Here is a 24802-nt window from a genome sequence, read left to right as displayed (position 1 = left end):
CCAAAAAGGGTGGCTCCACTCAATTGTATGGATTGAAATCCCATGATTGGCATAAAATCCTTAAGGTAAGAGTAGAACAGTTTGTGGTGTCTTTGTGTCCTTATATATAGGTTGACATTCACTAAGATGTTTTATTGTTTGTAGTTTGTACTTCCCATAACTATTAGTGATTATAGATACACTAAGGTGAAGGCTGCAATATTCAAAGTGGGTGAGATTGTGAGTTGATGGGTTTTTCTCAAGTACTATATCATGTTGTGCCTGCATGAACAATGGAAATTTTTTTCATCTACTATATTATTTGTGCCCTGTAGATTTGTGAGCTCCAAGGAGATAGAAGTAGAAGCCATACCAGTAGCCCATCAGCTAGCAGTAGAGGCAGTGTGTGCTATTGAGGATGCATTCCCACGTACAATCCTTGTTATGCAAGTACACCTATTACTTCACCTTGTTGAGGAGATTGCCATTTGTGGGGTGGTTCACTCTAGATGGATGTTCTTCTTGGAGAGATTCTTGAAAACTTCAAAGGATTTTGTTAGATTGCGTTCACAACCGGAGGTATGCAAAATCAATACAATATAGATATCATTTATACGCTATGAAGTTACTAATACAAATATGTGGTTTTAATGATTTTAGGCGAGCATGGCAGAAGGTTGGGTGGTGCAAGAGGCATTTGTGTATGTCTCACAGTATCTCATCACAGTGGATCCATTATTGCCTTGTCCGTGGAGTGAGGAAGAGAATCCTAGGAAGCACTCAACCATTCCCAATGGAAAAGGCTCACTCTTGGTCATGGATAGAGAGTTTCATGCCATAGTCAACAATTACTCTATACTCAATGCCACTCTCGTGACCAAATGGGTCAATATGTACTTGGAAGCCCGTGCAGCTAGAGAAAGGGATAGAGATGCATGGAAGAGGTCCCATGGAGGTTGACGTGCACCTCCTTTTCCTAAAGAGTTTGCAAAATATCCTGATTTGATTCAAGTAGAGTGGATCCATAATTACATGACCAATGCCAAAGCACAAGGAGAACAAATAATCCCTAAAGAATAGGAGTATGTGCGAGGATACTTGCGCAAGGTGAGTGTGTATATGTGATGTATGCATGTATGCAAATCACTTAATGAAATGCGATGTAACCTCTTATGCATTGTGATTGTAGGGTCTCATTTTCAACTCCATTTAGTCGGAAGGCCGACATTTCCACACCCGCAAGATAGATGAGCGTCGGACCACTAATGATTGTGGCGTGATGGGAAACTTTGACACAACAACAGATGAGGTCATATATTGTGGTACCATCGAGAGAATAATCAAAGTGGATTTCAGATCTTTTCAAAAATTCCTCTTTGAGTGCTGATGGTTTGTGGGTGAGGTCAAAAGACATGAAAATGGGCTCATTATGGTGGATTCTACCCAATTCCATCGGGGAAAAACTGACAACTTGGTGTATCCTAGTAGTTGCGATTAGGTAATTTAGGCTATGTGAAATTAACTTAAATAAAAAATTTAATATATGTATGTCAGCTTATTCTTTGTGTGTGAAGTACAGGTCTTTTATGTGCCATGTATATATCAAATAAGACTTTGGTATGTCATTCCAGTCACGCCGCAGGGTAGATCTATCTTTGCAGAGACGGACATTGAGCCTGTAATTGATCCCATCATATCATCACCACAAGAAGTTGAAGATGAAGAAGGTCATCCAAGCCTTGCAAATAGTCGTCTTGAGGAGGAGGAAGAGGGAGAAAGCGATGATGATTCTACAGGAGGTGATGGAGAGGAGGAAGAATCTCTAAACTTGTTTATTGATTTGAATACTATGGGTCTAAATATGGATCCTAGTGCTTGTAGAGATCTTATACAAGATGAGAATTAATAAAACTCTCCATTCTTTCACTTGGTGTAGTATATGATTAATTCGCAATTGTTTCGTTATGTGCTTATGAATAGTATTTGTAATGGTTTTTTTGTGAGTTCAATGATTTAAGTATAGAATTTTTAGAGTGAAAGAGAGATTAAGTGAAGTGAAAATTCTGGAGAGTGTAGGATTTGTAGTGTGTAAATACATTTTGAGTTGTATTGGATTTAAATGGTAACCCGCGGGAGAGGGAGGGGGAACTTCTAATGGGGAATAGAGAAGAAAAGGGAATTCTAAGTGTATTGTAATTTTCCTTATGAAATTGATAAGGGGATTTCTAGACGGGTGTGAGACCTTCATAATTTATGCAAGTAGATTAAAAGATGAACCAAAAAAAGAAAAAGGGAGAAAATCTAGAGTATGTCAAAAAGCTTCTTGATGAGTTCAACGATGTTTTTCCTGATGACCCACCTGGTATGCCTCTTTGTGGATCATTAAACCATTTGATTGACCGATATCCAAGATTTGAACCGTACTCTAGGGCCCCTTCTAGATTCAACATAGATGAGCTTTTGTGGAAAAATGTGATGCAAGCAGGGAACAAATGGGATGTGTCATTTGTTAAGAGGAGAGAGTTGTGGGGCACTATGAGTCTAGAAAGTTGAGAAGACATGAAGTGAATTATCCTATACATGATTTGACATTAGGAGCTGGTGTCCATGCATTGAAGCATTAGTGTCTTTTGCTGCTTAGTGTGAAATTTGAATTCAGGACTGATCATCCAAGCTTAGAATATAGTTCCACTTAGGCATTACTTAATTATACGTAGAAGCGGCGAGTTCAATCACTGTGTGAGTATGATTTTAATCTAAAATATTTTGCTAGAAAAGAGACAAGATTACCATTACCTTGACTAAAAGGAAAATATGTAATATCATTTATGTGGTCTATAGTGATTGAATTGATTAGTTTGGTATGAAGTGAATAATGATTGTTTCTTCTCTAACATTATCTCTTATCTAAGTCCTTGTGTGAGAGAGATGTTTGAGAAGAAATTTTGTTTACATAAGGATTATTTGTATTATCATGATTACTTGTGTGTGTTTATAAATTCCTCTTTGAAATATTAAATTTTGTGAGAATGCCAACAAAATATATTTATTTAGATAATCTTGTTCTAAAGAAAAGATATGAAGACAGCGCTACAAACCAATTTGATTGTAGAGTTAGACAACTAAGAAGTAGGATTCTTCTTATCATGTAAAAGATTCCTCTTAGATTGAATTTCATGTTTTGTATGTTGAGAACCCCTCTTTCCAACTCTGAGGACAGAGTAAATTTTGATAAGGGGAGAATGTAATATGACTAATTTTTTAAGTTTTTAAAGTCAAAAAGAATATAGTAGGCCATATCTTTCGTTTAGCACAATTTGAAAGATCGTTGAATAGTCTATTAGATAGAGCTTATATGAATGAGTTTAAGATATTAAGAGAGAAAATATATTATCTTTTTTAAAAATAATACATTAAAGACAAATTTCATAAAGATTATTGAACTGTCTATGAACAGTTTAATAAAAACGTAGTTAACATTGAGATTTTTATTAATATCAATGATTTATTTTTATGTGTTTTAGCTTAAAATGCATGGGTAGGCTTAAAATAAGTTGAAAAAGTAGTGGAGACCCAAAATTAGGGTTTTTATGAGTAACGACCTAAAAGTTGGGTTCTCAGGCAAATAAAGACGTTTTTCGCAATTCTATCCGCGTTGCCTTGTAGACCAAACCTATTTCCATGGTGTTGAGTACGTGGATTGCTCTATTCTGAGTTCATTTGTAAAAGTTAAGATGAAAACAAATAGAAGACGGCAACAATGTAGTATACACAGGGACAGATAGACAGACAATAGCATACAACTCTCCCTGCTATCAACCAAGAAGTGGATTTGTTTCTTCAGGGTGGACTATTGCAATTGAGATTATGATGGTACATAAATATGTTTTTTTACATTTATTATCATGTTGATTTGGTTGCACGAGTATGTTTTTTTTGTTATTTTGCAAACGATGCAGATATCAATGTGTGAAATAGGATCTGTGCAAGGTACCATGATATTGGGATTGCGATCGTGTTGCGATTCCAATTATGATGCAGAGATCAATGTGTGAAATAGGATATGTGCAAGGTACCATGATATTGGGATTGCGATCGTGTTGCGATTCCAATTATGATGGTTGTTGCCATCATGAGATTGAGATTGAGATTGAGAGTGTGATTGTGATTTAGATTGAGAGTGAGAGTGTGATTGAGATTGAGATTGTGCACAAGATTGATATTGACATTGAGATTGAGATTGAGAGTGAGAGTGAGATTGAGATAGCCCGGGGGTGGTTGGGAGGTTATGGAACCAGATATGCTCTTCTTGTAATGATTACCTTGTATCCATAGAGACTCTTTATTTCATCTATTTACTCTGCGTACTCTGTATATTCTTTGCTCATTATCAATGTATTTCACTCTCCCATGTCGCATCACAAGGTCATCCAAGCCTTGCAAATAGTCGTCTTGAGGAGGAGGAAGAGGGAGAAAGCGATGATGATTCTACAGGAGGTGATGGAGAGGAGGAAGAATCTCTAAACTTGTTTATTGATTTGAATACTATGGGTCTAAATATGGATCCTAGTGCTTGTAGAGATCTTATACAAGATGAGAATTAATAAAACTCTCCATTCTTTCACTTGGTGTAGTATATGATTAATTCGCAATTGTTTCGTTATGTGCTTATGAATAGTATTTGTAATGGTTTTTTTGTGAGTTCAATGATTTAAGTATAGAATTTTTAGAGTGAAAGAGAGATTAAGTGAAGTGAACATTCTGGAGAGTGTAGGAGTTGTAGTGTGTAAATACATTTTGAGTTGTATTGGATTTAAATGGTAACCCGCGGGAGAGGGAGGGGGAATTTCTAATGGGGAATAGAGAAGAAAAGGGAATTCTAAGTGTATTGTAATTTTCCTTATGAAATTGATAAGGGGATTTCTAGAAGGGTGTGAGACCTTCATAATTTATGCAAGTAGATTAAAAGATGAACCAAAAAAAGAAAAAGGGAGAAAATCTAGAGTATGTCAAAAAGCTTCTTGATGAGTTCAACAATGTTTTTCCTGATGACCCACCTGGTATGCCTCTTTGTGGATCATTAAACCATTTGATTGACCGATATCCAAGATTTGAACCGTACTCTGGGGCCCCTTACAGATTCAACATAGATGAGCTTTTGTGGAAAAATGTGATGCAAGCAGGGAACAAATGGGATGTGTCTTTTGTCAAGAGGAGAGAGTTGTGGGGGACTATGAGTCTAGAACGTTGAGAAGACATGAAGTGAATTATCCTATACATGATTTGACATTAGGAGCTGGTGTCCATGCATTGAAGCATTAGTGTCATTTGCTGCTTAGTGTGAAATTTGAATTCAGGACTGATCATCCGAGCTTAGAATATAGTTCCACTTAGGCATTACTTAATTATACGTAGAAGCGGCGAGTTCAATCACTGTGTGAGTATGATTTTAATCTAAAATATTTTGCTAGAAAAGAGACAAGATTACCATTACCTTAAGTAAAAGGCAAATATGTAATATCATTTATATGGTTAATAGTGATTGAATTGATTAGTTTGGTATGAAGTGAATAATGATTGTTTCTTCTCTAACATTATCTCTTATCTAAGTCCTTGTGTGAGAGAGATGTTTGAGAAGAAATTTTGTTTACATAAGGATTATTCGTATTATCATGATTACTTGTGTGTGTTTATAAATTCCTCTTTGAAATATTAAATTTTGTGAGAATGCCAACAAAATATATTTATTTAGATAATCTTGTTCTAAAGAAAAGATACGAAGACAGCGCTACAAACCAATTTGATTGTAGAGTTAGACAACTGAGAAGTAGGATTCTTCTTATCATGTAAAAGATTCCTCTTAGATTGAATTTCATGTTTTGTATGTTGAGAACCCCTCTTTCCAACTCTGAGGACAGAGTAAATTTTGATAAGGGGAGAATGTAATATGACTAATTTTTGAAGTTCTTAAAGTCAAAAAGAATATAGTAGGCCATATCTTTCGTTTAGCACGATTTGAAAGATCGTTGAATAGTCTATTAGATAGAGCTTATATGAATGAGTTTAAGATATTAAGAGAGAAAATATATTATCTTTTTTAAAAATAATACATTAAAGACAAATTTCATAAAGATTATTGAACTGTCTATGAACAGTATAATAAAAATGTAGTTAAAATTGGGATTTTTATTAATATCAATGATTTATTTTTATGTGTTTTAGCTTAAAATGCATGGGTAGGGTTAAAATAAGTTGAAAAAGTAGTGGAGACCCAAAAATAAGGTTTTTATGAGTCACGACCTAAAAATTGCGTTTTCAGGCAAATAAAGACGTTTTTCGCAATTCTATCCGCGTTGCCTTGTAGACCAAACCTATTTCCATGGTTTTGAGTACGTGGATTGCTCTGTTCTGAGTTCATTTGTAAAAGTTAAGATGAAAACAAATAGAAGACAGCAACAATGTAGTATACACAGGGACAGGCAGACAAACAATAGCATACAACTCTCCGTGCTATCAACCAAGAAGTGGATTTTTTTCTTCATGGTGGACTATTGCAATTGAGATTATGATGATACATACTTCTGTTTTTTTACTTTGATTATCATGTTGCTTTGGTTGCAAGAGATTATTTCGCTCTCCCGTGTCGCGTCACAATTTGGCTTGTTTTCAACTTGTAAACCCACTTTGTTCCAATGGCCTTTTTTCCAAGAGGTAAATCCCATAAAGTCCATGTGTCATTTTTTATAAGTGCATCATATTTTGATCACATAAGCTAGACACAGCCAAAGAATAATAATCTGATGCATAATACGGATAGCGAGAACCTAAACAAGTATGACTAGACAAAGGTGCATCCAATGTACTATCACGCAAAGTATTCACAAAGCCAATTTGGCATACCTCTAGCTTGCTCATTCTCAGTCCTATTCTCATCCAGTACATCATGTACATCTGCATCAGTAATAGGTTGACCTATAACATTTTCAAAAACCCCAATAGCTTGTAAATTTTCCTCATTGAAATCACATTAGAATGTTTTCATTGACTTCCACTACTCACAAGAGGCAACAAAGTGTCATAAATGTCATGTGAACTTACATTACTATCTCTTGTACATGACAGCAAGGGCTGAAAAGAAACCTCCACAAACATAATGTCTCGTGAGACCAATGTACACTTTGTTTACTGATGATACAACCTCTACTTTTAGCACTATTACAAAAAAATGCATTTGACAGGTAATTACCCAAGGATGGAGTTTGCATGGACCCACAAACATGACTATGCACAAGCTACAACCTGCATGTAGCCCTAACCAAACCATCCTTTTGAAACTTTGAACATTGTATCTTACCCAAAGTACAACCATCACAAACATGTTTGAGACGTGTTGAGGGAACTACATTGTTGAGATGCCGAGCTCTACACCTTGAGCTGGCATCCACTACGGGTCTTGGCCGCTTACGGCATTTACTCACTGGCGCGTTAGGTGACCGACACGGAGGATCTCTGCCAGTGATTCTAGAGCTGGACTACACTTATGGTGCCAGCCTAGTACGCTTCTAGCGAGTTCACACTTAGTGACCGCATGTACAAATGTGCTATTTTTCAGCTTTAGCACTTAGTCATTTTGTACTCTCTTTTCTGTGAAGAAGAAGAAGAAGCTTTCCATCTCTGTGTGCTTTGTGCTTGTCTTGTGTAGCTCTCTTGCATCCTTATTCTTTACATGGTATCAGATCCTGGTGCAGGCAAGAGATGCTAAGAGAGCAAGAGCATCACAATCCCTTCGTTTTTCGCACAAGTTTCTGAACAGGTCTCCAAAGTGCAGTATACAGAGATTTACTGTACAAGTACAATGGTTGTATGTACGCTTGATTGTGGACACTCGTTGAGTGTAGAAAGCGTTACAGGTACCACGATAGCAGGTTCAACAGATTTGGAGGTTTTTGCAGATTGCAGCTATTTTGTCTTAGTGCTTCAAGATGTCTGACGGTTTCAGTCAGATTGTAACTGAGAAGCTTGAGAAAAATAACTAACCTGCATGGAAGTTCAGACTAACAAATTTTCTAAAAGGAAAAGGTTATTGGGACTATGTAGAAGGAGACAATGAAAAGGAACCAGAGATTCCCGAGGCAAATGCTACAGCAGAACAAAGGAAAGCTTTGAGGGACGGGCAACAAGGCAGAGCAAAGTGATGTATTGGCTTTCTATGAGCATCACAGATGGCATGATGGGCTATCTACAGGATGCTGAAACCCCCGCCATTGCATAGAGAAACTTAGGCAGAGTGTTCGAGGTGAACACCAAGGCCAGGAAGCTTCAACTAAAGTCGGAGCTAAATAAGGTTAAGAGGAACAACCTCTCAATCAATGATTATGCTTTGAAGATCAAGAGTATCATTGAGGCTCTTGGATCTATTAAAGTCTCAGTGGAAGACGATGACATTTTCCGTGCATGCTTGGATGGTCTAGGAGATGAGTATGTACATTTTAGGTCTTCCATGAATACAAGAGACGACATCCCCGTGTTCCAAGATTTGATTTCTATGCTTATTCTTGAGGAGAAGAACCTTGACACATCTTCTTCGCATGGCAGAAATAAGTCTGAACAGGCTTTCTATTCTAACTTCAGCAGAGGTAGAGGTAGAGGTCGTGGTCGAGGCCCAAAGGGTTGCAGGGGACAATTTCTGGAAGGTCAATCAAATCAAAACAATACAGGTGGTAGGGGAAACCAGTCTCAAGGCAAGGGGCAGTCAAAGAGGTCGTGGTGCAAGATCAAGCAGGCAACAATATACTCCAGATAGCAGAGAATGTTGGACTTGTGGTGAAAGAGGTCACATGTCACGTGACTATCCAAAGGGAAAAGCAAGTGGAAAGAGAGAATAGGGAAACTATGCATCTACTAGCAAAGATGCAGATGACAGCAAAAACGAGCGCATGTTTGTTATGCAACATGTAATGAATACAATGACTGCGGATAATTCCACCCAAGATGATGTTTGGTATGTGGATTCAGGTGCCTCTAATCACATGACGTCTCGTGGAGAGTGGTTTAGAGATATGCGCAAACCAGATGTGTCAGGCTATGTGCAGACAGGAGATGACACAGCTCACCCCATTGCTCATGTAGGGGACATACCACTAAATACGAAGAGTGGGAAATCAAAGTACTTAGCAGATGTAATTCATGTCCCAAACATTACAAAGAATCTTGTTTCTGTTGGACAAATGGTTGAGCAGGGTTTGCAGGTTCGCTTCAATCCAAATGGCTATTATGTAGAAGATTTCCAGAATGGCTGTAAGCTGATCACAGAGGGCAAATGTGTGGGCAGAATGTTTACGCTGAATGTAGACATGCCTGAGGTAAAAGCTGCATTATTTGCACAGGGCACAGGTGTTGTGGCTGATGTTAACATTTGGCACAAATGCATTGGCCATGTCAATGAGCAGAGATTGCGCAGCATGCAATCAAAACAGATTGTAAAAGGTTTGCCCAAATTCAAGGTGGATGGTATGGAAAACAGTCAAAGGGCTCATTTCCACATGAGCGCAATGTATGTAAAAAGACACTTGAGGTGGTGCACACAGATGTTTGGGGTCCAAACCGATACTGCAAGTATACATGGTTGCAGGTATTATGTCTCTTTCATTGATGACCATACAAGGAAAGTATGCGTCTACTTCATGCGTAACAAAAGTGAAGTGTTTGTTCACTTTTAAGACTTCAAAGTCACGATTGAGAAGGAGACAGATATGCAAATCAAGACATTGAGGTCAGATGGAGGGGGAGAGTACTTCTCCAATGATTTTTCAGATTTTCTGCGAATGCATGGTATACGCAGGCAGTTTACATGCAGATATACTCCACAACAAAATGGGATCATAGAAAGGAAAACAGGCACATTGCAGAGGTTGCACGTGCATTGATGAATGAGAAGAACATACCTCATCATTTCTGGGCCGAAGCCGTAAATACAGCTGTGTACATTATGAACAGGACACCTCCAACTGCGGTGCATGATGTAACACCTGAGGAAAAGTTTACAGGTACAAAGCCTGATTTGGCACACTTGAAAGTGTTTGGCTGCATAGCTTACGTGCATGTACCAGATGAGTTGCGTAGGAAATTGGATCCTAAAGCAGAGAAATGTATTCTTGTGGGATATTCCCTTGAACAAAAGGGGTACAGGTGCTACAATCCTACTACACGAGAATTACGAGTGAGCAGAGATGTAGTCTTTGATGAGATGAGCAGCTGGTACAGTAATGCACATGGCACTATTGGGGCTGATGTAAAAGATGATGTGGTTGTACAAAATGTGAGGCCATAGTCACAGGTTTTGAGTGGACCACAAGAGTCCTCTTCTCGTGGCTCTGTTGAGAAACCATGGAATGGTAGACTACGTACGCAGGTTACTCCACCAACAGGTACAGGGAATGTATCACGAAAAGGAAAGGAAAAGGTTGATAAACCTCCCTTTATGGCTGATGCATCATCAGGTTTTTCACATGTAGACACGGATTCAAATGGTTCTGAACAAAGTCTTGATGAGGAATTTGGAATTCCGGCTGTCAGGACATCTGGTGTAAGGAAAGTACAAGAAGATGCTAGAGGGCAAAGGAGTGACCCAGGACCGCGCCGATCTAATAGAGTCAGAAATCCAATTTAGAAATTGACTTATGATGGGTATCTAGCGCATCACCAAGCCTACATGGCTAAGCTGATACAGGATGTGGAGCCCACATGTTTTGAGGATGCAGTTGGAAATGTGCATTGGGATGATGCAATGAATGAAGAGATGGCTGCATTGGAAGCAAACGACACATGGGAGTTGGTGCCATTGCCAAGTGGCAAGAAAGCTATTGGTTGTAAATGGGTGTATAAAACCAAGCATAAGGCTGATGGTAACATTGAGCGTCACAAGGCAAGGCTGGTCGCAAAGGGTTATGCACAGACGTATGGCATAGACTATGAGGAGACCTTTGCTCCAGTGGCAAAGATGGCGACTGTGAGAGCTGTCATAGCAGTGGCTGCATCTAGAGGATGGATTATGCATCAAATGGATGTAAAGAATGCCTTCTTGAATGGTGAGTTGCAAGAGGAAGTGTATATGGATCAGCCACCTGGTTATGTCGATCCAGGTTACCCAGATTATGTATGCAGACTTCTCAAAGCTTTGTATGGTTTGAAGCAGGGCTCTAGAGCATGGTATGATAGGATTGCCAAGTATCTTGTCAGTATTGGTTTTAGGAGAGCTCATGCTGATCATTCACTCTATGTACGTGAGAGTGATGTGGGGATTGTGGTCATTACCATATATGTAGATGACCTTATTATTGTTGGTGACAATGCTATGGAGACTGACCATGTGAAGGGTCTTCTCAAACAGGAGTTTGAAATGAAAGATTTAGGTGAGTTGCGCTACTTTCTTGGCATTGAGGTGATCAGGACTCTAGAGGGTGTATGGATATCACAGAAACAGTATGCTTTGGACATGTTGTCAAAGTATGGTATGGCTGATTGTAAGCCAATTTCTATTCCCTTGGATGTGAATGCAAAGCTAAGTGCAGAGAAGGGTGATGGTGTTGAGGATGTCAACATGTACAGGAAGATTGTGGGTAGTCTAATCTACTTGACTATCACGAGGCCAGACTTGAGCTATACAGTAGGCTTGGAGAGTTAGTTCATGCAGCTTCCGAGGAAGCCACATTTGGATGGAGTATGACGCACACTTAGGTATGTCCAAGGTACTCTTGACTACGCATTGTTCTACGTAGCAGATGCACCATTAGCACTGTATGGGTATACAGATGCAGATAGGAGATCTACGAGTGGCTTCATGTTCTCTTTTGGGAGTGCTGTTGTTACTTGGAGCAGCAAAAAGCAGCCTACGGTTGCTTTATCGAGAACAGAGGCCGAGTATAGAGGTGCAGCAGCTGCGGCGTGCGAGGTAGCTTGGCTACGCACATTACTTGAGCACTTGGGAGTGCAGGTGGAGCAACAGATTTTCATCCATTGTGACAACCTCAGCAGCATGCAGTTGGCTAGGAACCCAGTGTTCCATGCCAGGACCAAACACATAGAGGTCCATTACCACTACGTTCGAGAGCGAGTGTTGGCGGGCAACATCGACTTGGTCTACGTCAGTACAGAGGAGCAGATAGCGGATATCTTTACCAAGGCTCTCGGAGCTGAGAAGCTTCGACGTTTCCGGACTATGCTTGGACTCTGCGACATGCAGAGCTTGAGGGGGAGTGTTGAGATGTCGAGCTCTACACCTTGAGCTGGCATGCACTACGGGTCTTGGCCGCTTACGGCATTTACTCACTGGCGCGTTAGGTGACCGACACGGAGGATCTCTGCTAGTAATCCTACAGCTGGACTACACTTATAGTGCCAGCCTAGTACGCTTCTAGCGAGTTCACACTTAGTGATCGCATGTACATATGTGTTATTCTTCAGCTTTAGCACTTAGTCATTTTGTACTCTCTTTTCTGTGAAGAAGAAGAAGAAGCTTTCCATCTCTGTGTGCTTTGTGCTTGTCTTGTGTAGCTCTCTTGCATCCTCATTCTTTACATGCATATCATGGGTAAATCATAAAGAACCATTTTCATTTGGAACCATCAACAACTATTTGAATATGGACCACAAGAAGGCTCCAAAATACGCAATGATGTTGATCTTTTCAATAAGCATCTCAATGAGTTTTGACAAATGAGCCTTTGGATCTTGAATAGGATGCATCATTTGATTGGTACAATTGGCCCCATTTCTTGATTGGTACATCATCAAAAAATAGCATATCATGTGAGGTAAGGTGCATATCCTAACCAAACCCAAAGCTTCCCACATGGTAATCAAGTGCCTACTTTTCTTAGCTAGTTGGGATTGATCATAATGCAAATCTCCCATAGAGTATATCTCCATTTCTGCAAATTCCTAGGAAAACTTATCTACAGTTATCCTTGTATGCACATTCCTCATTGCTACCTTATTGATAGGTTGCATATAATGGATAAAGCGTAAAGAGCCATTTATCTTTGGAGTTGTGAAGAACCACCTATTTGAATACAAAGCACAAGAAGGTTCCATAATACCCTTCTTGATCTTTTCATTAAGCAACTCAATGAGTTTTAAAAAATGATCCTTTGGAACTAGAATAGGTAGCAAGTTCCAAGGTACAAGAGAGATAGTAAAGAAATGAGAGCAAAGATTACTATAGGAGCAACAATGCAAGGATCAATACACCCTATCTCATGTGTCTCAAATGCAAAAAAGTTTGCATGTTTGACAATAATTTCTTCAAACTATATTATTTCAGCCTTTGTTAAAGTGTCATCATAACAAACCTTTAACTCCTTCAAAGAATCATATGTAAACTTATGCCCAATCTTAATCTAGTCTCAAAGACTAGGCTACAAAGCAACTTTTCCTATCTTATATTTGCAGTCTTGTGCTACAAATAATTCCGCTAGCTCCACTTTCTTTACCACAAAATTATATTGGTTTGAACTTGTACATCAAAACCTTGAGCATTTTTCAAATCTTCAATTACTTTGTACATTTATATGGAGAATATATTCACAACCTGATTCCCAACACACAAATCACAATTTACTAAATACTTCAAGTCCTTTGTAGTATCCATAAATGAAAACTCGTCCTATTTAAACTCATGTAGAGACCCTAAACCTATATCTTGACTATCCTCATCTTCTTGAATAACCTTTAGATAAATAAATATTGGTACATAAAATGTAATATATAATTAAGTTAAGCAATTATTTTTCATGAGATAGACACACATCAATGTTTTCAATTGAGTGATTGTAATGATGCAGTTACACAAAAGACATTTAAATATAATCTCTAGATGCTATCTTGTTTTATTCTTGAAACACACCATGTAAGCACACACCTTTCTTACACGATATGCATTTTGAAAGCGTATGGGATGAGAGCGCAAAGGATTCCTACTGAGGATCAAGATAGGAGGAGCATCCCCCTCGTTTGGTGCCCAAAACCGTACTACACCAGTTTGGCATGCTTTCAAACATTGTATGAGCAAAGAAGCATGATAATAGGAGGTGGGAAATGAAGCCCTCTTGTTTGGCGCTTGATTAAGCGTATCCCACCAATGCCCGATGCATAAAGGAACTTTGGTTGGCACAATCAAATATTGAAAGATGGCACCATAGAAAATTTTCATGCGTAATGATGGTGGTTCTTGAAACCTTATCACACCAATGCGGCATGTGTAATGGCACATTGATTGGCACAATCAGATATTGATGTAGCTGCCATTACTGGGTTTCTCATTGCACTTAAGGCTGTTGGCCGGTAGCAAGCTTTTGCAGTGAGCTACACACATGCTAACTAGCAAGGTGAAGAAGACAAATGCCCTCATCATCATCATCAAAAGCGCCACTAGACTTCTCTCTCTCTCTCTCTCTCTCTCTCTCTCTCTCTCTCCCCCAACCCCCCCAACTTTGTTTTTGTGTGCTAGCTAGCTTGTTTCTCTCAACGGATGAGGCCATATTGGTGAATGCATGCTTCACTTGCTTGACTTACGTTACCTGTAAAGGCTAAGCTGGTACGTTGCATCAATAAAAGAGACATGCCATGCCAACAAATTAATGGAAATTTTGACATTTGATAGGTCTCTTGTGATTGTTCCTACGATGTTGAAAAATTTCCTCCTCCTCCTCTCTCTCTCTCTCTCTCTCTCTCTCTCTCTCTCTCACACACACACACACACACACACACACACACACACACATTGTTTGCGTTGATAAATCTCTCATATGTGCATGCGTGTGTCACTAGGGATCGATCTGAGGCATAATCAAATTATGCAAAGAACCCTCATGAACAGAGGATCACGATGCATGATGGTGGCTCAGAAGCTGAGGCTCGCCCAACTCGTTGCTATAGCTTCTCCCATTTGCTCTCAGACTAAGTCTCTAGGCCTCCTTTTGAGTGTTTGAAAATTGGAGACAAGCCAAGAAACAAGAACAAGAAGAGTAGCAGCACGAGTATAGGAGTTTGTGAAGCCCCTTTGCTCGCTCGCTCACTCTCTAGGCCTAGTATTTGTCGACCAATCAAGGGCTAAAGCAAAGCCGGCAACTTGCATGGCCCAAAAGAGGATGGATCATGGAGGTGGCCGTAGATCAAATCACGAGGGGTGAAACAATTGAGCTGGATAAACGAGAGATGTAGTATGAGTGTTGAATTTGGGAGTGGAGCAGATATGTATACTAGAAGACGCTTATCTACTAGCCTGTTCACAACAAGTTTTAGACTTTTTCTCACCTAGAAAAACATGGTGTTAATTTTGACACTCACACTTTAAAGTGTCAATAACAATTTTCTCACTATATCAAAGTACAATTTATGATGTGAATCTTCTATTTTTCACATGTTTATTATTGTCACACCCCCATTTCATAGTACTAAAAAAATGCATCACGGTTGTAAGTATAAAGAGAATAATTTTTAAGTTATTCTCTTCTTCATACGTCAAAATTATTTCTACTTTCAAGTTACTATAATGAATTATTTGCACCTTGTTGTTTCAAGTTACTTAGTGCAAAATTTTCACAATGAAAAACATTCTTACACGTAGTTATAGTGTCTATCTTTTACACCATAGTTCTAATTGATAAATATGTTTATGAAAAAGCTTTTTGAGTATGGTAAATTTATCCTTTTTACAAAAGCATAAAGATCCATATAGAAAATTTCACTACCAATAAAATATTGATAATAAAAGGAATCCCTTTTCAGAAAACATAATTGGGGGTGGGTGTGGGATCGAGGGGGAAGATCGGAAAAAGGGGGAAGGGGGCGGGGGGGGGGGGGGGGGGGGGGGCACTGATCATGATGAAGCTTGTTTAGCTTAATTCACAAACCAGCTCAAAGATTTCCTTAAAAAGATAGCTCCACATTGAGGGTGCCACTAAATAACCAAGTTCAAATTCATAGTGGGTGTGGTGAAAAAGTAGAGACGAAGGAATATGCATTAAGCATATACAATAATACTGGCAGTGGTTATGGCCTTTGTGTGAAGGTGCAATGAAATAATGAACTAGAAATTGACATTTCTTTACCTTTTAGATTTAAATGGCAAGTACGAACAATATTATGATACATGTTTTAGAAGCGTAGATTCTCTACTACAAATAATGGGGGAGGGAAACCCCCCCCCCCCCCCCCCCCCCCCCCCCCCCCCCCCCCCCCCCCCAGACGCGTGTTTGAAGCAAAACCCTCCGGCTGGTCTGCACTGAGCAAAACGGAAAGCCAATGCCCGCAGTGCAGTGCACATGTGCGGTAGGAGAGAGAGAGAGAGAGAGAGAGAGAGAGAAGATGGCATCGTGAAAAATGCATCTCAGCTGAATATTGTGCCGGTTTCAATGCACACAGCAGGAGAGAGAGAGAGAGAGAGAGAGAGAGAGAGAGAGAGAGGGAGAGAGCCTTAGTGCCTGCATCCCGTCTTTGCCGTTCTGTCTGCGTCTCAACTGAATACCGTGCCGGTCTCAATTTCAGTTTCAGTGTTTGGGAAAAGTGTGCCTCAGCTTAGCCTTGAGCCGGTTGCATAATCAAAGTAGCTGGTTGAGGGGAGGGCAAAAAGGAGAAAATTTGGCCTAAAATACATGGAAAATAGTGTAATTTTGTAAAAATATTGGTTAGTATTGTAAAATTTCCGGTTCAGATTTGTCTTGCAGGGATTTTTGTATGTTTGTGAAATTGATTTTTCTCGAACACTGCGAGAGAGAGAGAGAGAGAGAGAGAGAGAGAGAGAGAGAGGCTCAGGGCCTGCAGTCGGCGGACAACGTATAAAGGGGGTGCGTGCAGCTTCAGAGCAAGGAGAAAAGGTGAAATTCCGGTGTAAATGTTTCTCTTGGAAAATTCAAGGGAAAGAATACCATGCCGGTTTCAATTTCAATTTCATATATATATATATATATATATATATATATATATATATATATAGAGAGAGAGAGAGAGAGAGAGAGAGAGAGGCTCAGGGCATGGAGTCGGACAGTGTTCGGGAAAAATGCCTCAGCTTTATATCGTGCCGTTTTTGCCGCTTCAAAGCAAGGAGAAAAGGAGAAATTCCACCCCGAAATAGAGAAAAACAATGCAAAAATCCCATAAAAGTAATGTAATTTTATAAATTTTGTATGCTTGCAAAAATGATTGGTCTGGATTGTGTGAGACCGTAAGCGAGTCGTGACTCTGTTGTGCATGCCAATTTCAATTTCAATTTCATAACGGATAAGAGAGAGAGAGAGAGAGAGAGAGAGAGAGAGAGAGAGAGAGAGAGAGAGAGAGGCTTCGGGCCTGCAGTCGGACAACATTCGGGAAAAATGCCTCAGCTTGAGAAAAACCTAGGTTTAGTGTAGTCCCACCTATAAATTTTGAAATTTACCTCTAAATTTTTTATTTGAAGGTAAGGAAACCTTCAAATTTTGACGATTTACCTCTGTTGTTTCACATATGTAGGTTTGCCAAGTTTTTGGCAAGGAGGTCCCGGGGGGGGGGTGGGGGCGTTGCAGGAGATGGCCTTTTGCCTTTATGTTGCACAACAACCAAGGTGCACGGCGGCCAGTGCCCAAAATCGCGAATGCAAGTGCAGCCTGCCTCGAACAACCTGGAGAGAGAGAGAGAGAGAGAGAGAGAGAGAGAGAGAGAGAGAGAGAGAGAGAGAGAGATGTGTCGGGAGTCGGACCAGTGTTCAGGGAAAATGTGTCTCAACTTAATATCTTTCCATGTTCAATTTCAAAAATGCCGATCCACGGCAAGGGGAAAAGGAGAAATTCTGCCCCATAATAGAGAAAAATTCCGCCCCATAATTTCTAAAATTTCCTCTTGGCAAATTCAAGGAAAGGAACTTTGTATGTTTGGAAAAATGATTTTTCCCGAACAGTGGTCATGACTAGGGAGAAGATGGACCATGGCGGCCAGCTGTTGACAGCTGAGCTTCCAGTTAGTGCTCGGAGAGAGAGAGAGAGAGAGAGAGAGAGAGAGAGAGAGAGAGAGAGAGAGAGAGAGAGAGAGAGAGAGAGAGAAGACTCATTGTATCTTGCACCTGCGTGCTCGGAAAGAGAGAGAAAGAAAGGGAGAGAGGTGGCCGGCTGTTGACACCTGAGCTTCCGGACAGTGCTCAGCTGAGCGCAGAGAGAGAAAGAGAGAGAGAGAGAGAGAGAGAGAGAGAGAGAGCAGATTCAGAGGTCGAATTCCGGCGATGTGCTCTGCACAACAATGCGAGAGAGAGAGAGAAAGAGAGATAGAGAGGACTCACAGTGCTCGAAAAAAAACCTAGGTTTAGTGTAGTCTCACCTACAAATTTTGAAATTTACCTCTAAATTTTTTATTTGAAGGTAAGAAAACCTTCAAATTTTGACACTTTACCTCTGATGTTTCACATAAGTAGGTTTTCCAAGTTTTTGGCAAGGAGGTCACGGGGGGGGCGTTGCTAGAGATGGCCTTTTGCCTTTATGTCGCACAACAACCAAGGTGCATGGCGGCCAGTGCACAAAATCGCAAATGCAAGTGCAGTGTGCATCTAATGACCTGGAGAGAGAAAGAGAGAGAGAGGAGAGAGAGAGAGAGAGAGAGAGAGAGAGAGAGAGAGGACTCGCAGTGCTAAAAAAAAACCTACGTTTAGTGTAGTCCCACCTATAAATTTTGAAATTTACTTCTAAATTTTTAATTTGAAGGTAAGAAAACCTTCAAATTTTGACAATATACCTCTGATGTTTCAGATATATAGGTTTGCCAAGTTTTTGGAAAAAAGTTTTTTTCGAGCACTGACGAGGAGGTTCTGTTGGGGGGGGGGGGGGGGGGGGGGGGGGGGGGGGGGGTGTTTGCGGTTGCTGGAGATGGCCTTTTGCCTTTATGTCGCACAGCAACCAAGGTGCACGGTGGCCAGTGCACAGAATTGTAAATGCAAGTGCAGCCTGCCTCGAACAACGTAGAGAGAGAGAGAGAGAGAGAGAGAGAGAGAGCGAGGATTGCCAAGGAGGTCCCAGGGGGGGTTGCCGTTGCTAGAAATGTCCTTCTGCCTTTATGTCGCACGACAACCAAGGTGCATGGCGGCGAGTGCACAAAATCTTTCTCGATGTGGGGAGATTAATTATAAGGGAAGGGTTTCTGGGAGCTGTAAATCCATATAGAGTAGAAAAATACGATTTGGGAGGCTTTTAGGAGTAAGCTGGTGGCGAGTGCGACAGGGGTAAAGAGGGGCCATGCCGCTGTCGAAGGCGGCGCCATTTTACTAGTTGGTAGTAAAAGTGAAGCCTTAAAATTTGTAGCTTGTAAAACATGCTAGATTTATTCTAAGATATTTTTTAGCTGTTACAAGACCACTCTTAAAGGTGCACTTTTGACATACAAATTTTAAAGATGAAAAGCAAACCAAGCTAGAGAACCATCTTCACAAATAGTAGGAATGCAAAGCTTCAAATGATGTACCACACATTTTGATTTAAAAGGTAATAATTGTTTTTTTTTAAATTTGTCATGTTTTCACACATTTTTCTATCATTTTCAATACACTTAATAACATGAGATCACCTTAAAATGAAGATGGACATAAATGTGAATGAAATATTGCAATACAAAGAGGACCATATCTATAAGATTAAGCCAAGTACAAAACTTTTGATTTTGTTCTACCCTGTATGTCCAATTAAGTTTACAAAATTCTACAAAAAGGTACAATTCATCATTCAAGTCTCTTTAGCTCTTCTTGTAAAGAAACCATTTCCTCTCGTGGAAGCCAACAAGTAGAAATACCGTCGTGCCAAGAGTTATCTTCATTTTGAAGCTCCCAATACTCGCTGAATGGCTTTTTTAAGATTCCAATTTTGATAGCATGTTGTTTTTTGTCGATGGCGATCACCACATCAATTCTAGAGGAAGGACCAATTTCAAGAGAGTGACTTACACTTACAACTACATCCCCCTTTTCCATCTACGATCGAGCACATCCTAGGTAGCCGGGCTGTAGCAAACGCTTCCTAAAAATAAGTTCACTCATTTCATAGATCACTTGTTTCTTAGTAGGTCTCAAAGGTAAGAAAAAACATTTATGAAATATTTGACTTGTTGAGATCAGATACAACTTCTTTTGATGCATAAATCTCCTATTAGATATTATTTTCATCCCTGTCCCCTTGTTAGATTGCAAACCTTCTATTCCACAACCTCCATTCATAAACTCTCAAACTACAAAGAGTTGAATGTTCCCATTGTACTCATGTCATACAAAATCCTTAACCGTGCAAACGGCCCTCATCATGCACTCAAGCCTTGGCTTTGGAGTGCTATCTATACTGAGTCACCATATTCATATTTTTCAGCATGTAAGTAGATTCTTGTGTAATAAATGGCCTCTTGTTGAAGATGACCACCGCCCCAATAGGTTTGCAGGCTTGAGAAATCCCAAGGGTGCAAAAACCTTATATTTTTTTTCAAAGGATTGAGAGCAATACCCTTTTCGATAACCACCTCAAGGCAAAGAATTGGGTGTAGTATGTGTGTCTTCTCATGGATCTCCTTTGCTAGATCTTCTGCGGTGTATAGTATTAAGCATTTTGCATGCCATTACTCATAAATTGTGACATCCATGCTCTCTCTCAATAATCCTTGTGGTAGTAGAATTTTATTGTGTATGTCTGAGAGCATTCGTTTGATAGGAGATATGCCATCCTTTTTTATCTCTAGTTGTTGTAGAGTTCTAGATAGCACGAGTGGATTGTGGTAGTTAGTGTATGTCAACTCATTGAATATATTTGTTTGTTGGTATCTCCACAGTTCCTAATATATTTCACTCAAATTGGTAGCATCAAGTTCTATCATGACTAACATGCCGTATAATATCATCAAGTATTTCTCCACAACCTACAAGTAAAACCTGTAAGAGTAAATTACATAGGGAGATGAAAAGAACAAGAAGACAAGTCTATTATTTTTTGCATTGCAAAACCAGAATAAATCAATCCAATAGATACCTGCAGCATGCTCAAGTGGTGAGACATTCTCACCCTCTTCCTCCTCAATGATAATTCTCCATGCTGAAAATAGTTGCCTAGCAGCATTGATGCTCTCTCTTAACCATCCATGGAAGCAAAGTGTAGTTATAAAGGACATGTGATAAGTCAACCAAAATCATTCCAACATCTTTTAAAGTCTGGTCGATGCCTCGCACACTATTTAAGATATGTGGTATGCACGATTGCATGGACTTCTGGTGCTCCTCTGCAATGAAGATCCCATGATGTATGACAACATTTATGGGTAATCTCCCACCATTACAAAGCATTCGTGGTACTGCATTTGATACTTACTTTATTTCACACTCTATCTTAAACAGGCGTATTATACGACACCCATCTTTATACGGCCATATTATACGGTGCCACATCAACAAAAACACCGTATCGTATAATTTCTCAGCATTTCGATCAAAATATTAATTCAATCTAAATATTAGTCCGATCAAAATATTAGTTCGATTGAAATATTACTTAGATCGAAATAAATCTATTTTTATACGCTGAAACGGACTATTTTTCTCATTCCATTGATCTCTCTTCCCTGATCTCACCTAAATGTGAGCTTTAGAACACGAAGAAAAATATAAAAATGCTAGTTAAATTTTGCCAATTTTTTTCTAGTGAAATTTTAGAGCTTGGATATATTTATTTTTTTAGGCTTTGGAGTTTTGAGTTATCTGCTCTGTGTGAATTATATCCTACACTGAGAGGTACGTTAAGTAAGATAGTTAATGATTACTTGCCTTGTGTAGAGGAAACTCACACTTGGAGGTGATTCAAGGTAGTTAAAGCTAGCAGGTATTTGCATTGTGTTGAACTATGTTAACACTTATGAGTAACTTTAGTTAAATAGTTAAAGCTAAGAGTTACTTGTTGTGTGTTGAACTATGTTCACACTTGGAAGTAACTTATGTTAGATTTATCTAATGATTGTTTGTCATGTGTAAAGTAATACTCAAACTACATGACAATTTAGGTAGATTAAATAATAATCTCTCTCTTTTTGTAGAGGTATTCCCACACCTAGAAGAGATTTTCAGAGTAGTGAATTTTGATTGCTTGAGATGTGTAGAGTTACACGCACACTTGGAGGTAATTTAGATAGGTCTTTTAAAGATATCTTTCTTTGTGTAGAGTTTACTCACACTTGGAAGTTATTGAGATAGATTAAGCGATTTATTTATCATGATTCAGGTGTAAAGTGAAAGCTCACACTTGAGAGAAAATTATTTTTGGTATTTATAATTTAAAGAAGCTGAAAACGTTGATGAATAAAGTAATGTAAATGGTATTAGAGTTCGATTTTAGATGTGTCTTTAGTAACTAGTTCTGTTTGAGTTTGCAGATCTAAAGAAGATGGTGAAAGGATACGAGTGGAACCACGTAGATGAATTGGCCAAAGGGAAGACTACATCAAAGCTGAGGTGTAAGACCTACGGCCATAATTTTAGGGGAAATTCTCACAGGATAAAAGAACATGTTTTCAAAGTTCTTGGAAATGTGGCACCTTGTAAAAACCCCCCAAGAGGTATTGCTGAAAAATTTCCCGAGTGGGCACTCAAGGCAAAGAGAGTTCTTGAGGGCAAAAAAGAGGGAGTTCCCAAAATGATAGATCCATCTATGGCTAGGGACATTGAGATGACACTCAAGAATGATCAAAACCCTCACTCGACCCCTACTTTAGTTCAAGGAGTGTGTCATTCATCCTTTGATGGGAATTGTAGCTCTAATCCTACCGGAAGCTCTACTGGTAACATAAGCCAAAGTGAAGCATGGGCTGGAGGAGAATTTACACCAAGTGATCATACTTTGCAATAGGCATTTGGGAAACAATGGCTGCTTTGACTCCATCTTAAGTGAACTCAAGCATTTGTTGCAAAGATGCTTTAATGAGCACAGCGAAGAAGGGTTTAGTGGTTCCTGATTATAATAAGATGCGTACAGAATATTTAGATAAAGTAACAACAACATCAGAGAATAGTTTACAGTGCACAACTCTTTATTTTGTGTCGGCGTCTGGATGCACAATTTCTCTAGATGGTTGGACAAATTGCTAGAAGAAACCATTGATTAATGTGATGTTGATTTGTCTAAGAGGTCCCATCTTTCTTGAAGGAATTGATACATCCCTGAAAGAAAAAACTAGTGGATATCTTGTTATTGCAGGGGGACCTAAATATGTGACAACCATTGTCACAGATAATGCATCTAACTCCAAAGAAACTGGAAAAGCAATTGAAGCAAAGTATCCAGAGATTACATGGGTTTCATGTGCTGATCACACTTTGAATTTTCTCTTAAAGGACTTTAGAAAAGTTCATTCTATTAAGCAAACTCTTCTAGATGCAAAACACTTGGTGAAGTTTATAATAGAGCATTCTGTTGGACGGAGAGCGACTCACACACCCATGAAGTGCATGCAAACACTACCTAGATCAACATAATGTCAATCGAGGACACTGATGACACGATAGGCACACGGAGGAAATCTCTTAAGCTTGTCAGGCTGAGACCATCCTACACATACAACACTCTGGAAGGCCAACTAAACCACAATCAAGAACCTCACTGCCCTCAACTACACCACCTAGCCACATACACACATACGGAAGGTAACTCACCTAATCATACCAGATTCATACGAAACTTAAGGAACACCATCCCCTCACTAGGATACACCTGTCCCTAAGCTTCTACACTCAAAACCCTCACTCTAAACCCATCTGCGAAAAACGCGTAGGATGACAGAACAAAATTTTGAAAGTGCCCGAAACTGAAATTTATGAGTACCTATGCATAGCAGACATCATTTGATACACTTACGGCCACAAATAGCTCGTAGATGCGTCAGCGTGTGCGCTTTGTCTCGCGTGGAATGCTTGGCGTTGTCGCGTAGATCTCCGCGAGCCTACAACAATGGTGGAGTCGGATCTCCAATGTGTTGAGTGAGCCGGGCGTAGCGAGAGGATGAAGCTCACGCTCACTCTCTTTCTCTCTCACACACAGTAGACCACAGCGCTAAAGTTTGATTATGATAAAATTTTCTTTTACAAAATGACCTAGGTACCTTATATACTAAGGCTACCTTAGATTTAACCAAAAAATGGGGTTGAAAGGGTCAAATGGCTTTGTATTTACAATCTGGAAGGGCCATTCCACCCCGGCTTTTGAAACTAGAATAACTACTCATTACAAATGACGTTTATAGCCATAATCCGTAGCATTTCATAAGTCGCAAAAGATAGGACTTTGGTACGAAACTTGAGTTATGTTGTGTTGTTGACCCAACGGTCAACATTCCCCCCTTCCGCGTTCATGTCGTCCCCGACATGACCTAATTGTCGATAGTGATGTGGTCTTTGCTGTTGTTTTGGCTTTATCTGCTGCACTGCTTGTAACGTTGTGGAACCACAACAAGAACTATGATCCATTAGAGCGGACGTCTATCATCGTAACCATTCATCTTTTGAGATCCGCTAATTACTTTGTTTGCTCTTCTTCATTGTGGACTTCTTTGTTCCTGTGCAATCATGTTGTTAGTGTTGTCTGCAACTTTGTCATTGTAGGCCATTCTTTGACTCGCCATTGAGGAGAACTATGCTATGATCTGAAATTGGTGGTCCAATTCATTTGTGAATTGATTTGAGTAGCATTTCCTTATTGTTGATGTAGAAGGAATATGTACAAGCGGATGGTGATAGGTGTCCTTAGATTAGGGTCTAAAACCTGGATGACCAAAGGGAAAAAACTCGGTGGGAAAA

Source organism: Adiantum capillus-veneris, chromosome 12 (assembly GCF_014529385.1).
Source record: "Adiantum capillus-veneris isolate H3 chromosome 12, ASM1452938v2, whole genome shotgun sequence".
Classification (NCBI taxonomy): domain Eukaryota; kingdom Viridiplantae; phylum Streptophyta; class Polypodiopsida; order Polypodiales; family Pteridaceae; genus Adiantum; species Adiantum capillus-veneris.
The sequence above is the reverse complement of the archived record's forward strand: the minus strand, read 5'-3'. Positions refer to the sequence as shown.